Here is a 13597-nt window from a genome sequence, read left to right on the forward strand (position 1 = left end):
AGTGCTCAGAGCCATTTGAACCATTTTGACCAGGCTGATCGCTCCACAGGATTTTTTGGCGCAGCAGTGCTGCTCCTCCAGTCTACGATGTTCCCTGTCAGGGCTTGCGGCCACCATGTGCATTACTCCAACAGCATAGCACACTCTACGCTGGACTCGCTCAGCGGGAATTCAAGTCCGCTGTTACTTGTGAGGGAAATGAACCGTCAGATTTAATCTCCATGGGCATTGGAGGTTGATGGAAAATTTCAAATACATTCGAAGAGAACAGTCACCATGTTCTGATGAGATAATACGGAGGAACTAAAAGGAGGGACCTTAAATCAAGAGGGTCGAATGGCTGGTTCAAATGGCTCTGAGCACTATGGGACTTAACTTCTGAGGTCATCAATCCCCTAGAACTTAGAACTACTTAAACCTAACTAACCTAAGGACATCACACCCATCCATACCCGAGGCAGGATTCGAACCTGCGAGAGTAGCGGCCGGGCGGTTCCAGACTGCAGCGCCTAGAACTGCTCGGGCACCCCGGCCGGCCAACAGGGTCGCAGACTTCTGCACTACATCTTCTGATTTGTTAATGAAAGTTTGCTGCGTTTTCGTATGGACTCAATGTTCCCCTCGCCATGGGTCAACGAGTTGAGCACTCAACTACCCAGCATGTACATGTGGGCAGCAGAACAGTGTCAGAACGTAAAACAATAACGAGAAATGTAGACATGCCAATAATTTATTAACTGTGGCTGACAATTAGGATTGTACATACTGCTCTGGTAATAGTCATCGGAATGGTTTAATAAAATGATTACGGACTAGAAAAATACGGGGAATTTCAAAGGAATTCGTGAAATGTCTAAGGATTATGCTTTCAGTGCTAATGAAGATAGAAAGGTTGCGCCGAAACCCCTCTTAGCAGCCTTCTCAATCCGTGGCCAGGCATTTCGTTGCCAGGGTGGAAATAATGCAGACTTTCCATGGTGCAAGACACCAGCCCATAGCAGTGGCGAGCGCAGTTGCCTCATGCTGCAGCCTGACGCTAAACCGCTTCAGCCCCTATGTGACCAAAGGCGTGACCGGTCACATAATGAAACTGGGCAGTTCCTCCACAAATCTCACCACCCGGTAGAAGCGGTCTCTGCCTTCGACTCTTGCCTTTGCCGAGAACTACTCCATGCCAGCTGTTAGTCCCGCGTGGCTCACTCTGTCTTACCCATAACTAGAAGCCACCTCTGCTAGCTCCTGGTCTATGGCCTGCTTCTTGACCTAATGCTGGCAGTGTCTGAATGGGCGCCACCCAGCTGCGGTCTTCTCCAGGGTGTCATGTGTCAGCTGCAAGGGCATCTGCAAGGGGTCCTGGGTTTGCCAGTCCATGCCTGGGCACGTCTTTCTGTTGTGATTGTTCAGACCACATACAGTGAGAGTGCTGTCAGCCACTGTAGGAAATGTGAGAGAGTAGGTCATCACAAACGAGACTGTAGACAGAAGAAAGGGTATGATGGAAAAGCACAGGACGGGAACGGTGACGCACCATTAAGCTGCAGTAGGTGCACCAAGGCCATCGAGAGGTGCTCCCCTTAAATTCTGGCACAACTAAAACCTGCACAAAGGAGAAATATTGGTTAATTGGTTTAATGGGTGGAAAGGAACACAAGTTTTCATTGGACACAGGTATGTATACGTCTTGGCAAGTTTGGACCTCATGGGAAAGAGGTAGTTATAACCTCCACTTTGTAAGTTATCGGGAGTGGGAAGTAAAGATGTGTATTCATTGGATTCAGCCATACTGAGCTTTCCGTTGGGGGGGCAAGACATTTCCAGGAATATATGGAAGTTTTGCTTCGTATAGGCGATCTTTACTTGCCGATCCTAGGGTTTGATTTCCAATATAAGCATCTCACTAAAACTGACCTGGTCAGAATATAGCAGAATTCGGGGGATATAATCTCATCTGGGGAAAATTGTTGTCAGTGCTACTCTGCTACAAGCTTCATCTCTCATTACAATAAAATAAACCGTATCTGAAAGCACTATGGATCAATACGCACAATAAAGTGCCACAGGTACCGGGAAACTTCTGTGGGCGACAGTAGGAACGTATTTGCCAGTACCTGTTAGGTGTGCTTTATCCATGGGGAGAAAACGATGAATTAGATAAAGCACAGTGTATTGCATGCGTATGGAAAATAGATGGTGTGCAGGTAGGGCACGGCGGTGTACATAATTTTGGGAGCGAAGACATGGGTTTGTGTCAGGGGTTGTTGGTTCTAAGTTTTGATATTTTATCTGAAGGTGATGTGAATGGGATGAATCTGAACCCTAGTTATAAGCAAGTCATCAGTGTAACTGCATTATGGGAGAAAGTGAAACATTTAGAAGGAATGGAGAAATTATCAATAGAGGAATTATTATTAGAACCAGACCGCCAGTGACTTAAGACAGAATTCCGACGTAACGAATCCTCTGTATACGCAAACTGTATTGTGTACCTGATCGCCTACAACCAGAGATGAACGAGTTCATTAATCAACAATTATTGGACGGTATAACTGAGGGAAGTACCAGTCCATGTGGTCCAGCAGTTCTGATTGTACCAAAGAAATGTACAGGGCGAGTAAAAAACGACTATACAACTTTGGAATTGTATAGAAATTCATTGACATGACTTACAGAGTTGGTGGGTGTGTCATTTTGTAACAAATAACAAGTTTGATTCACGAAGTGCATCAGTGTCCCATTCCGCCATCAGGAGAGCCAACATACCGTACAGTTAAAATGGCTACTTTCACTAGCACGAAGCGTGCTCGCTGTGTGTTTTGGTTCCGTGAAACGATCTCTGCAACAACCGTTAGGCGTAAATTTCGCGCTGAATGCGCTAAAGAATGTCCAAGCAGGCCTACAATGTGCTCATGGCAATTTACTTTGTTGAGACGGATTGTTCACAGTGACACGATAAATTACCTGGTCGCCAGTGTGTTGATGATTATGTCGAACAGATTAGGGAGAGCTTTCCCCACAGTCAACGAAAACCAATTCGACGTGCGTTTCGTCAGACTGACATTCCACAAAAGAGTCTTTGGGGAGTACTGCGTAGACGTTTACACTTGAAACCATACAGATTCACAATGTCACAGCACAGTAGTAATGCAGGTAAGGCTGGCCGCTAATGGGAATTCTGTACGGAGATATTGTATTGCATAGAAGCAATGAGACATTCCTGAACATAATAATCTTCAGTGGTGAGTCAACATTTCGTATCAGTGGCATGGTGAACACCTATAACTGCAGAATATGGGGCAGCGAAAATCCATGTGAAACTCTGGAACACGTTCGTGGCAGCCCCAAAGTTAATATGTTTTGTGCCCTTAGCAAATTGAAAGTATACGTCCCTTTCTTCTTCATGGAGAAAACTGTCACTGTTGTTGTGTATATGGATATGCATGGAATTTTTTGATTACACAGATCGATGAAGGTGACAGAGATGGGATGGTTTACTGCCAGCGAGACGGTGCACCACCTCATTTCCTCAACGAAGTTCGAGGTTTCCTCGTTAATCGCTTCACATGTCGGTGGATTGGCCATGAAGGGCCAGTCGCATGGCCATCTCGCTCCCCAGACTTGTCACCACGGGACTTCTTTCTCTGGGTTTTCATTAAAGATCGTGTCCGCCCCGGTAGCTGAGTGGTCAGCGCGACAGAATGTCAGTCCAAAAGGCCGGGGTTCGATTGCCGGTTGGGTCGGAGATTTTCTTCGCTCAGGGACTGGGTGCTGTGTTGTTCTACTCATCATCATTTCATCCCCATCGACGCGCAAGTCACCGAAGTGGCGTCAAATCGAAAGACTTGCACCCGGCGAACGGTCTACCCGACGGGAGGCCCTAATCACACGACATTAAAGACCCTGTGTACATTCCTCCCCTAGCAAACAATGTAGCAGGCCTGTAAAACCGAATCTAATCTGTCGTTGCACAAGTCACGCCCGATTTGCTGCAACGTTTGTAGGAAGAAACTGATTTCTGACGGCATGTTTGTCGCATCAGAAATGGTGGTCACATTGAACCGAAATTACATTTCAAACTCGAGATTGCTTGCTACAAAGTAACACATCCGCCGAGTCTGTAAGTTATCTCAATAAACTGCGATATCATTCCTAAATTGTAATGTCCTCTTTGATTCACCCTGTGTTGATGGAACGAAGGCATATCAGTTTTACTGAAACGATAGGTATCTCAATAGTTGTTCGGATATTGCCGCATCTCTAATCGGAAACACAACGAAAACCTTGGACAATATGAGGTAGTGTAGATATTTTTCCACCACCGATCTGCAGTGACTATCACCAGCTAAATATAATAATGGCCAGAAACACCATTTGTGGTTCCTTGGGGAAATTACCAGTATTGACACATGCAGTTTGCATTAAAGAATGCGCCAGACAAATTTCAGCGTTTGTTCGTTGGAGTTATGAGAGGGCTGAAACCGAGGCAATGTGTGGGTATTTGGGCGATACAATTTGTTTTGCAGAACATATGGAAATAGATGTGTAACGATTAAGGAAAATGTTTTAGAGGTTATGAGCAGCACACTTGACTCTCAATATAGAGACATGTCACTGCATTACAGGAGATGCGTTACTTAGGATGTGTAAATAGTCATAATGGGGTATGGAAAGATTCTACAATCAAGTAGGCCATATTGAGTTTTCCAGTGTATTAGACTTGAAAGCTGTTCCAATCAATTAAAGGGGGGGGGGGGGGGTTAAGAAATTATCATAGGAAATTCTTTCTCGTAAATCTGTAAGGAATAATCCACACAGTTATCAGAGATGACGACAAGGCCTTGGTAAAGGAAAGTGAGTTGAGTGCCACATAAATTTTATGTATAGGTAGCTGTAACATAAGAGGAGGTTTTAATATTAAGGAATTATAGCTTACACAAAATATGAAACAAATAAATATAAATTTTTCCTTACTAAAAGAGCAAAGAACAAAGTAAGAGGGCAGAAAGATGTACATAATTACACATTAATTTACAGTGAAATTGAACAAATAATTTCAGAAGAACAATCAGGCTTCAGAATTGGACATTTGTGTATAGATAATATATTGTATAGATAATACACCTGCAATAAAACGAATTATTAAAAAAATCAGGAATTTGGCTTAGCAAAGTATTTAGCATTTAGAAATTAAAATAAAGTCTTTGATAAGGTGAAACGACACCTTTTTTGGAAAAAACTAGAAAAAAAACGTTTTCTCCAAACACCATCTTAATAGCATAAAGATTTGAGTAAATACAAGAAGTTCAGACTTGAAAATATTTGGAGAAATTTTAATAAACTGCGCTGTTTGACAAAGATGTACTCTGTCACCCACTTTATTTAATTGTATATTGACAACCTGCTTATGAAGTAAAAAGGTGCAATACAGATGGGAATTAAAATAGTGTCTAGCATACCATTAAGTTATCTATTATGTGCCAATTATCAGATAATTCTACAGGAAATAGAAGCTAATTTTCAAAGAGCAGTATATTGAATGAGCCAAAATTTAATATACGGCAATTTAATTACATCCATGAATAAGACTAAGATAACGGCTTTCAAAGGGAAGAATCAATCAAGAATATTACCTATGGTGATATTAGTTTTAATTGTGACAAAGACATTGAGAAGAATGTTAACAAATTCCAAGCTATCTATAGAGGAATTGGAAGAATTTTGGGAAGAAAAAAAAGACAAGAAAGTAAAAACAAATAAATTTCTATAAATTTATGGCTGTATCTATTCTAATAAGGACCTATGGTTCCAATTTATTGACAATAATAAGAAAAAGAAAAATTATGTATACAGGCAGCGGAGATAATGTACGTGAGATATGGAAAGGGCTGTAATAAAATGGATAACACAAGAAATAAAACAGTGGGATCAGATACAAGAATCTTTTCAGTTCATGACAAGACGCAAGACAGCAGAATGAAATGGAGGGATCATGTTGATAAAACGATAGACAATGTATCGGCAAAATAATAACGAATTATTGGCCAACTGGAAAGAGGGATCTAGGAAAACCTCATAAGAGATGTAAGAGGTGGCTGGATGATAGAGACTGGAACATGTGACTGTAACGCCTAATCCTTGGAAGAAGATGATGTTGATGGCGGTGATGACGATGATAATAAAATTTATCATGAAGTTTGCCGAAGTAGCATGACTCCTCACACATTTTCTGAAAGAAATATAAAGTTCCGCAGGCCGTCAGAATGTGAAGGTGTGTTTGAAGAAGTGAACGAGTTGTTGACAACTAGTCTAGTACTGGTCTTTCAGAATTGGCAAAATGGGTTCACGCTATCTCGTAACGCAAGTAATCATGCCTCGACTACGGGTTAACCCAGGACGCAGATGTGAGAGAATATCCAGTCACCTATGCATCGTTTCAATTAAATTACACAGAGAGAAACTGATCACGGAGAAGAAAATGCTGAGCTCATATGTGACATGGCATACTTCTTATGGTACTTTGTATATACGTACATTGATGAACAAAACATTATGACCACCTGCTTAATAGCTTGTTTGTCTGTCTTTGGAGCGAAATACATCGCTGATTCTTCCTATCAGGGATCTGACAGTTTGTTGGTAGGTTTGTGGAGGTACATGTCAATACGTGCTTACGCACAGGTCATGTAATTTGCATAAATAATGACCTGCTGATATGCTTACGCGGTGATGGCGTTCGACAGCGACCCGCATGGCTTCCATAGGATTTACATTAGGCAAATCTGGTCGCCGAGGCATCCACCTGAGTTCTCTGTAATGCTCCTCAAACCACTGTGGCATGGTTCTGGCTCCTAGACACGAACAACTACACTGCTGAAAGATGATATCGCCGTCGCGGAAGAAGTCAAAGTGTGCAGGTGGTTTGCAGCTGCCAGCGTGTCTTCGATTATTACCACAGTTCCCAAGCAAGCGCAGGAGATTGTCTCTCACAGCATTACGGCTCCCACCAGCAGACATCTACGGCACACTGCACGGTTCGAGCCGCCATTCACCTCGATGACAGCGTTTGTGGAGACGACCATTGACCTACCATAGCAAACATGTGATTCACCTGAAGAGCCGACACGTTTCCATTGATCGACCGTCGGATAAAAGTGGTCCCGTGTCCACAGCAATCGTAATTGACGATGTCGGTGGGTGTACATGTGAGCACATATAGGTGGTCTGCTGCCGAGCTCCATGTTCAACAATGTACGATGAACAGTGTGCTGTGAAACACTTGTGTGTATATCAGCGTTGTGTTTTTCGGCAGAGATGACACAGATCACCATCTGTCCTACTATACACATCAAAATGTTTTTCATCACCTCGGTTATGAGAGTTCCGGAACCTGTACAGAAAATTGGAATAGAGATCAACAGGCACTTAAGTTCCACCCTTTTTATTGCTCACGAAAACCACACATTGCATGTTGTACCACCATACAGCGAGACCTTCAGACGTGGTGGTCTAGATCGCTGTACACACTGGTACCTCTAATACCCAGTAGCACGTCCTCTTGCATTGATGCATACCTGTTTTCGTCGTGGAATACTATCCACAAGTTCATCATGGCACTGTTGGTCTAGATTGTCCCACTCCTCAACGGCGATTCGGCGTAGATCCCTCAGATTGGTTGGTGGATCACAAACAGCCCTTTTCAAACTTTCTCAGTCGTTCCATAGGGTTCATGTCTGAAGAACGTCCTCACCACTCTAGAGTGATGTCGTTATCCTGAAGGAAGCCATTCACAAGCTGTGCACGATGGGGGCGCGAATTGTCGTCCATGAAGACGAATCCCTCACCAATACGCTGCGCTATCAGTCAGAGGATGGCATTCACATATCGTACAGCCGTTACGGCGCCTTCCATGACGACCAGCGACATACGTTGGCCCACATAATGCTACCCCAAAACAGTGGGGAACCTCCACCTTGCAGCGCTCGCTGGACAGTGTGTCTAAGACATTAGCCTGACCGGGTTGCCTCCAAACACGTCTCCGACGATTGTCTGGTTAAAGGCATACGCAACACTCATTGGTGGAGAGAACGTGATGCCAATCCAGAGCGGTCCATTCGGCATGTTGTCGGACACATCTATACCACACTGCATGGTGTTGCGGTTGCAAAGATGGACCTCGCCGTGGATGTCAGGAGTCTAGTTGCGCGTCATGCAGCCTATTGCGCACAGTTTGAGTCATAACACAATGTCCTGTGGCTGCACAAAAAGCATTATTCAACATGTTGGTGTTGCTGTCAGGGTTCCTCCGAGCCATAATCCATAGGTAGCGGTCATCCACTGCGGTAGTAGCCCTTGAGCGGCCTAAGCGAGGCATGTCATCGGCAGTTCCTGTCTCTCTGTATCTCCTCTATGTCTGAACAACATCGCTTTGGTTCACTCCGAGCTGCTTGGACACCTCCCTTATTGAGAGCCCTTCCTGGCACAAAGTAACAGTGCGGACGCGATCGAACTGTGGTATTTACCGTCTAGGCATGGTTGAACTACAGACAACATGAGCCTTGTACCAGCTTCCTGGTGGAATGACTGGAACTGATCGGCTGTCGTACCCCCTCCATCTAATAGGAGCTGCTCATGCTTGATTGTTTACATCTTTGAGCGGGTTTAGTGACATCTCTGAACAGTCAAAGTGACTGTCTCTATGATACAATATCCACAGTTAACGTCTGTCTTCAGGAGTTCTGGGAACCAGGGTGATGTAAAAAATTTTTGATGTGTGTATGTATAGACAAGACAATTCTCCAAAACGCACGTCCTATGAATAGTGGTGGACGGCCAACTATTTAGCACCTTGTAGTAGTTTCACTGTCCTTCTACCTCTTTTTGTAGATGCTCACGACAATAGCATTTGAACATTCATTCAGCTTCGCCATTTACGAGATACTCATTCCCAGGCTCTGCACAATAATAATCAGACCTGTATCACTGTAGCTAAACTCAACGTTTTTCCCCATTTGCATCCAGTATCTTCTCTATGGTGATCCCCTGCCCATGTCTGGTCTGCTTACAAACTTCTGTTACCGCATCAGGTATCCACAATACCACCAGGTGGCACAAAATGTTGCAGTTGGCAGTGTCATAATGTTTTGTCTTATCAGTGTATATGGTAAGAATTTTAAGGTCTTAACACGTGAAGCTGCACTGAAATGGGTATTAGGGTTAAAGGATCCATGTATTAGACCGATGTGGTGGGCACTGAATCTAAGTGAATTCGATTTTGAAGTACTCCATAGACCTGCAGATGCCCTCAGTAGGATGGTTGGTGTATTACAATGTGTCATACCACTGCAGAGTGGCAATAAGCATAAGGTACTTGTGTAAGCTACTTGCAATGCTGCCACAGTTCATTGTGTGCTGTATGCAAGGTGACAGAGCTCTGACTGTAGTTGTAGTTCCAGCAATATTAGGGGAGGAAGTGTTAAATCAGATGCATCATCATATGTTAGATTGTCATGGAGTCAAAGAGCCACAGTTCATTGTGTGCTATATGCAAGACGACAGAGCTCTGATCGCAGTTGTAGTTCGAGCAGTGTTAGGGGAGGAAGTGTTAAATCAAGTGCATCATCCTATGTTAGCTGGTCATGGGGTCAAAGAGCCACAGTTCGTACAGTTCATTGTGTGCTGTATGCAAGACGACAGAGCTCTGACTGCAGTTGTAATTCAAGCAATGTTAAGGGAGGAAGTGCTAAATCAGGTGCATCATCATATATTAACTGGTCATGGGGTCAAAGAGCCACTGAATATTACAGTGACATATGTATAAACAGAATATGGAGCAATATGGGAAATACTATGTGCAGAACTTGTTAAGCGGTCAACATATTGCACTGAAAAGGTTACCAAAAGCTAGTAAGCCTCTTTAAATGATTGATATGGACGTTTTAGGACCTTTTGGGGTACTTCTTTATTTTGACAATAATAAATCTTTCTCGCGCTCTGTAGGAATGGCAGCTATTCTGAATCAGCGGGCCAACACAGTGGCACAGACAATGGTGAATACCTGATTGTTGAAGTTTAGTGTTCCGGAAATGTACATTACGGATGGGGGCATCCACTTTATATCAGAATTAATGTAAAAGTTGTGTTGTCTATAGTGTATTCATAATTTAAGGCTGAATGTGTTGCATCTGCAGGTAAAAGGAAGAACAGAGAGGATGGATCAGACAATACGAAAAATGCAAGCCAATATGTGAATAGTTATCATGATGATTTGGATACTCTGTTGACATACATTGTTACACCTTATAATTCTAAGATCCATGAAGATACAGGCCTATCACCATAGGAGGTAGTACATCGCCGAAAAATGCTGTCACCTTCTGAGATAATCAAACCTATAGTGGGAAAGAATGGAGAGCATGCGCGAAATTGAGCAAGAACGTTACCAGAGGTGTGGATACAGATACAGAAAGTCCATATGAAAGCCCTTGAACGTCAGTTAGGAGTAGGGCAGCACAATGCGAAGGTAGCTGAGTACTGTGGAGGGCAGTGGGTAATATTAGTAGTGGAAAAACCAAGAAATTCGTCGCCCAGGGTCCTTACCATGTAATCGAAATGACCTCACCAGTGCTGGTTAAACTCAATTTCTAACTCTTGCAACAGTCATACATGCTGTGCATGTCTGTACTTTGCATGGTACAACAGAATCGTTAGCAGCACAGGCCCCAAAAAGGGGGGCTGGGGGGGGGGGGGGACGAGGTAGTAAGAGAGGAACAGGTCACAACCACACAGACTATTTAAACGTTACTATATGCACTAAGACTTAGGCTTAGGCCGATGCAACGATAGTTTTTATCATATGTATTCTTTCATGCTGGTTTTCTATTTGATTTATATCTACATATCCAGAATAAATTTTCACTCTGCAGTGGAGGGTGTGCTAATATGAAACTTCCTGTCAGATCAAAACTGGTTGCCAGACTGGGACTCGAAACTGTGACCTTTGCCTTTCATAGGCAAGTGCTCTACCAACTGAACTAACTGAGCGCAACTCATGACCAATCCTCACAGCAGAATTCCGCCAGTACCTATCTCTTACTACTGATCTACCAGCAACTTTAATTTCAGCACACATTCCGCTACAGAGCGAAAATTCATTCTGGAAACAATTCCCCAGGCTGTGGCTAAGCCACATATTGCATTATGCTTTCTTCCAGGAGTGCTAGTTCCGCAAGTTTCGCAGGAGAACACCTGTGATGTTTCGAAGGAAGAAGATAAGATCGTGAAAGGCAAAGGTCACAAGTTCGAGTTCTGGTCTAGTGGACAGTTTTGATCTGCTAGAAAATATAAGGCAGGTCCACACCGGGTATACTATTGTATTATTCAGTGGTATTTACAGCTAATGCTATGAGCAGGGATGATATAAAGGCATGGAACATTTAGAGCTGTGGAGCACCAGACTACTGACAAATGGTGCGAAGTGTGACATATTTTTGACGCCAAATTTTGAGCTTACAAAGGCTACAGTTCTGAACCTAATGTATGCACTACTGTGCTTGCCAACTTTGATCCCAACTTACTCATTTATCTAGGCGAGTTTATAGGAGCACAGAACGGAACATTAGCACAGAAAAAATATTCTAACACATTAAACAGTAATACAGTACGTACCAGCCCTAAATCATGGTGATAGGAATCTTATCGAGGAGTACCGCATTGAGTCTGCTTATCGGCTGTATTGCTTATACCAATGGCAGAGAACTGTCCACTAACACGAACTCTCCATTCTCCACATACCAACGGAGTAGATCTCTCCTAGAATCTAAGTAGTCATAGGTATTCCCATCATCATACATTGTGACTAGGAAAGGACTGATAAAAACCCAGTTAGTTTGAAAAGTGTAAATAGGCAGATAGAAAGAAAAGTATAAAACGTATGGCATAATGTTTAAGTAATTCACAGATTCAGGAGCAGCCAGAGAATTGGTTGGCCATATCTTCCAAAGTGGGAGGAGTACTGCGCCATCACCCTTCTAGCAGACCTCAAGACGGGCTTGCATGCTGCCTGTGAAATCATGCTGTCAGGACTGAATGGTGCCGATGTGGCATGGTGTAAGATACCAGTTAATTGCAGGGGCCAGTAGAGTTACCTCGTGGACCCCCTAATGCTGCACCAGCTCAGTCCTGCATGGGACCAGAGTTGTGGCCTAGTCATAATAAAACATGGCAAATCTGCCATAAGTACTCATTCCACGGACATAGCAGTATGTGCTTTTTACTGTTGCGTCCCCCGAGAACTACTCCATGCCAGCTGTCGGCCAAATGTGAGTTACCCAGCCTCATCTACAACTAGCCACCACTGTCGCTAGCTGGTAGTCTATGGACCGTTCCTAAACATGATATTGCCCATGTCCAAATGTGCGCCATGTGGTTGCGGTCTCTACCACACTGTCATCAGTCAGCTGCTGGGCGTTTCCAAGGGGTCACGGAGTCGCAGTCCACACCTGGGCACGTCTTGCACCTGCATTCCGTTAGAACTGCTGCCTGTCTGGCGAATAAATGCCTTGCTGCTGAAGGAACACCTGATGCAGCCACACTGCAAGACCACTCATGTTGCAACCCCACCAAGGCTGACTTCCTGCCCAGCGTTCTCATGCTGAACATCGCGAAACACGCCACCTTGTGTTTTGCTGAGATGGTTTCTGCTGCCTGTACCAATAACTGCTAAATTATGATGTTCACATCAACACATTACTGGTTCAACCACTGCTGAGTCGGCATTCTAGCAGTGTGTCAATGGTTAATGGACTATGATTGCAGCGTAACAGAAACTGGAGTGAATTTTATCCTATGCACAGATCTACAAAGTTTTCATTTTCAAAAGAACCATCAGATTTTACAAGACCACCAGCATATCTTTGACATAGATATGCATACAACTTCCAGGTAGTTTTCACAACTACATACAGGATCAAAGTTTTCATTTACCTTTCACGAATATTCAATGAACCTTCCACCACATACACACAACAAACATCCAGGAGGCAGTTAACTCATCTCAAACTTTCGAGTACACCTGGAGGTACTGCATTCTTCACTGTTGGTATGCAGCGTCTTAGCTCACTCAAAATTGTTGGAATAGGATGATCGGAAATGGAATCTTCCACAAATCTCAAGAAAAAAAACCACATACATTGAAACGAGTCACACGAGAAAAACTGGTTGTGGTCCGTATGTTATAGCATGTGACAATGCACATTCCGTCTACAGTGTGGAGCGAGAAAGCCGGCCAGTGTGGCCGAGCGGTTCTAGGCGCTTAAGTCTGGAACTGCGCGACCGTTACGGTCGCAGGTTCGAATCCTGCCTCGGGCATGGATGTGTGTGTTGTCCTTAGGTTAGTTAGGTTTGAGTAGTTCTACGTTCTAGGGGACTGATGACCTCAGATGTTAAGTCCCATAATGCTCAGAGCCATTTGAAACATTTTGTGAAGCGAGGAACCGATTCACACCAGCATTTAAATGCATGCAAGCTCGCGATAGCATACGGTAAAATTAAGACCTTTAGTGTGTACCTTTTCATTGGAATATTGATTTCCAGTGGGCCCTGC

The sequence above is a fragment of the Schistocerca americana genome, chromosome 4 (genome assembly GCF_021461395.2).
Source record: "Schistocerca americana isolate TAMUIC-IGC-003095 chromosome 4, iqSchAmer2.1, whole genome shotgun sequence".
NCBI classification, from domain to species: domain Eukaryota; kingdom Metazoa; phylum Arthropoda; class Insecta; order Orthoptera; family Acrididae; genus Schistocerca; species Schistocerca americana.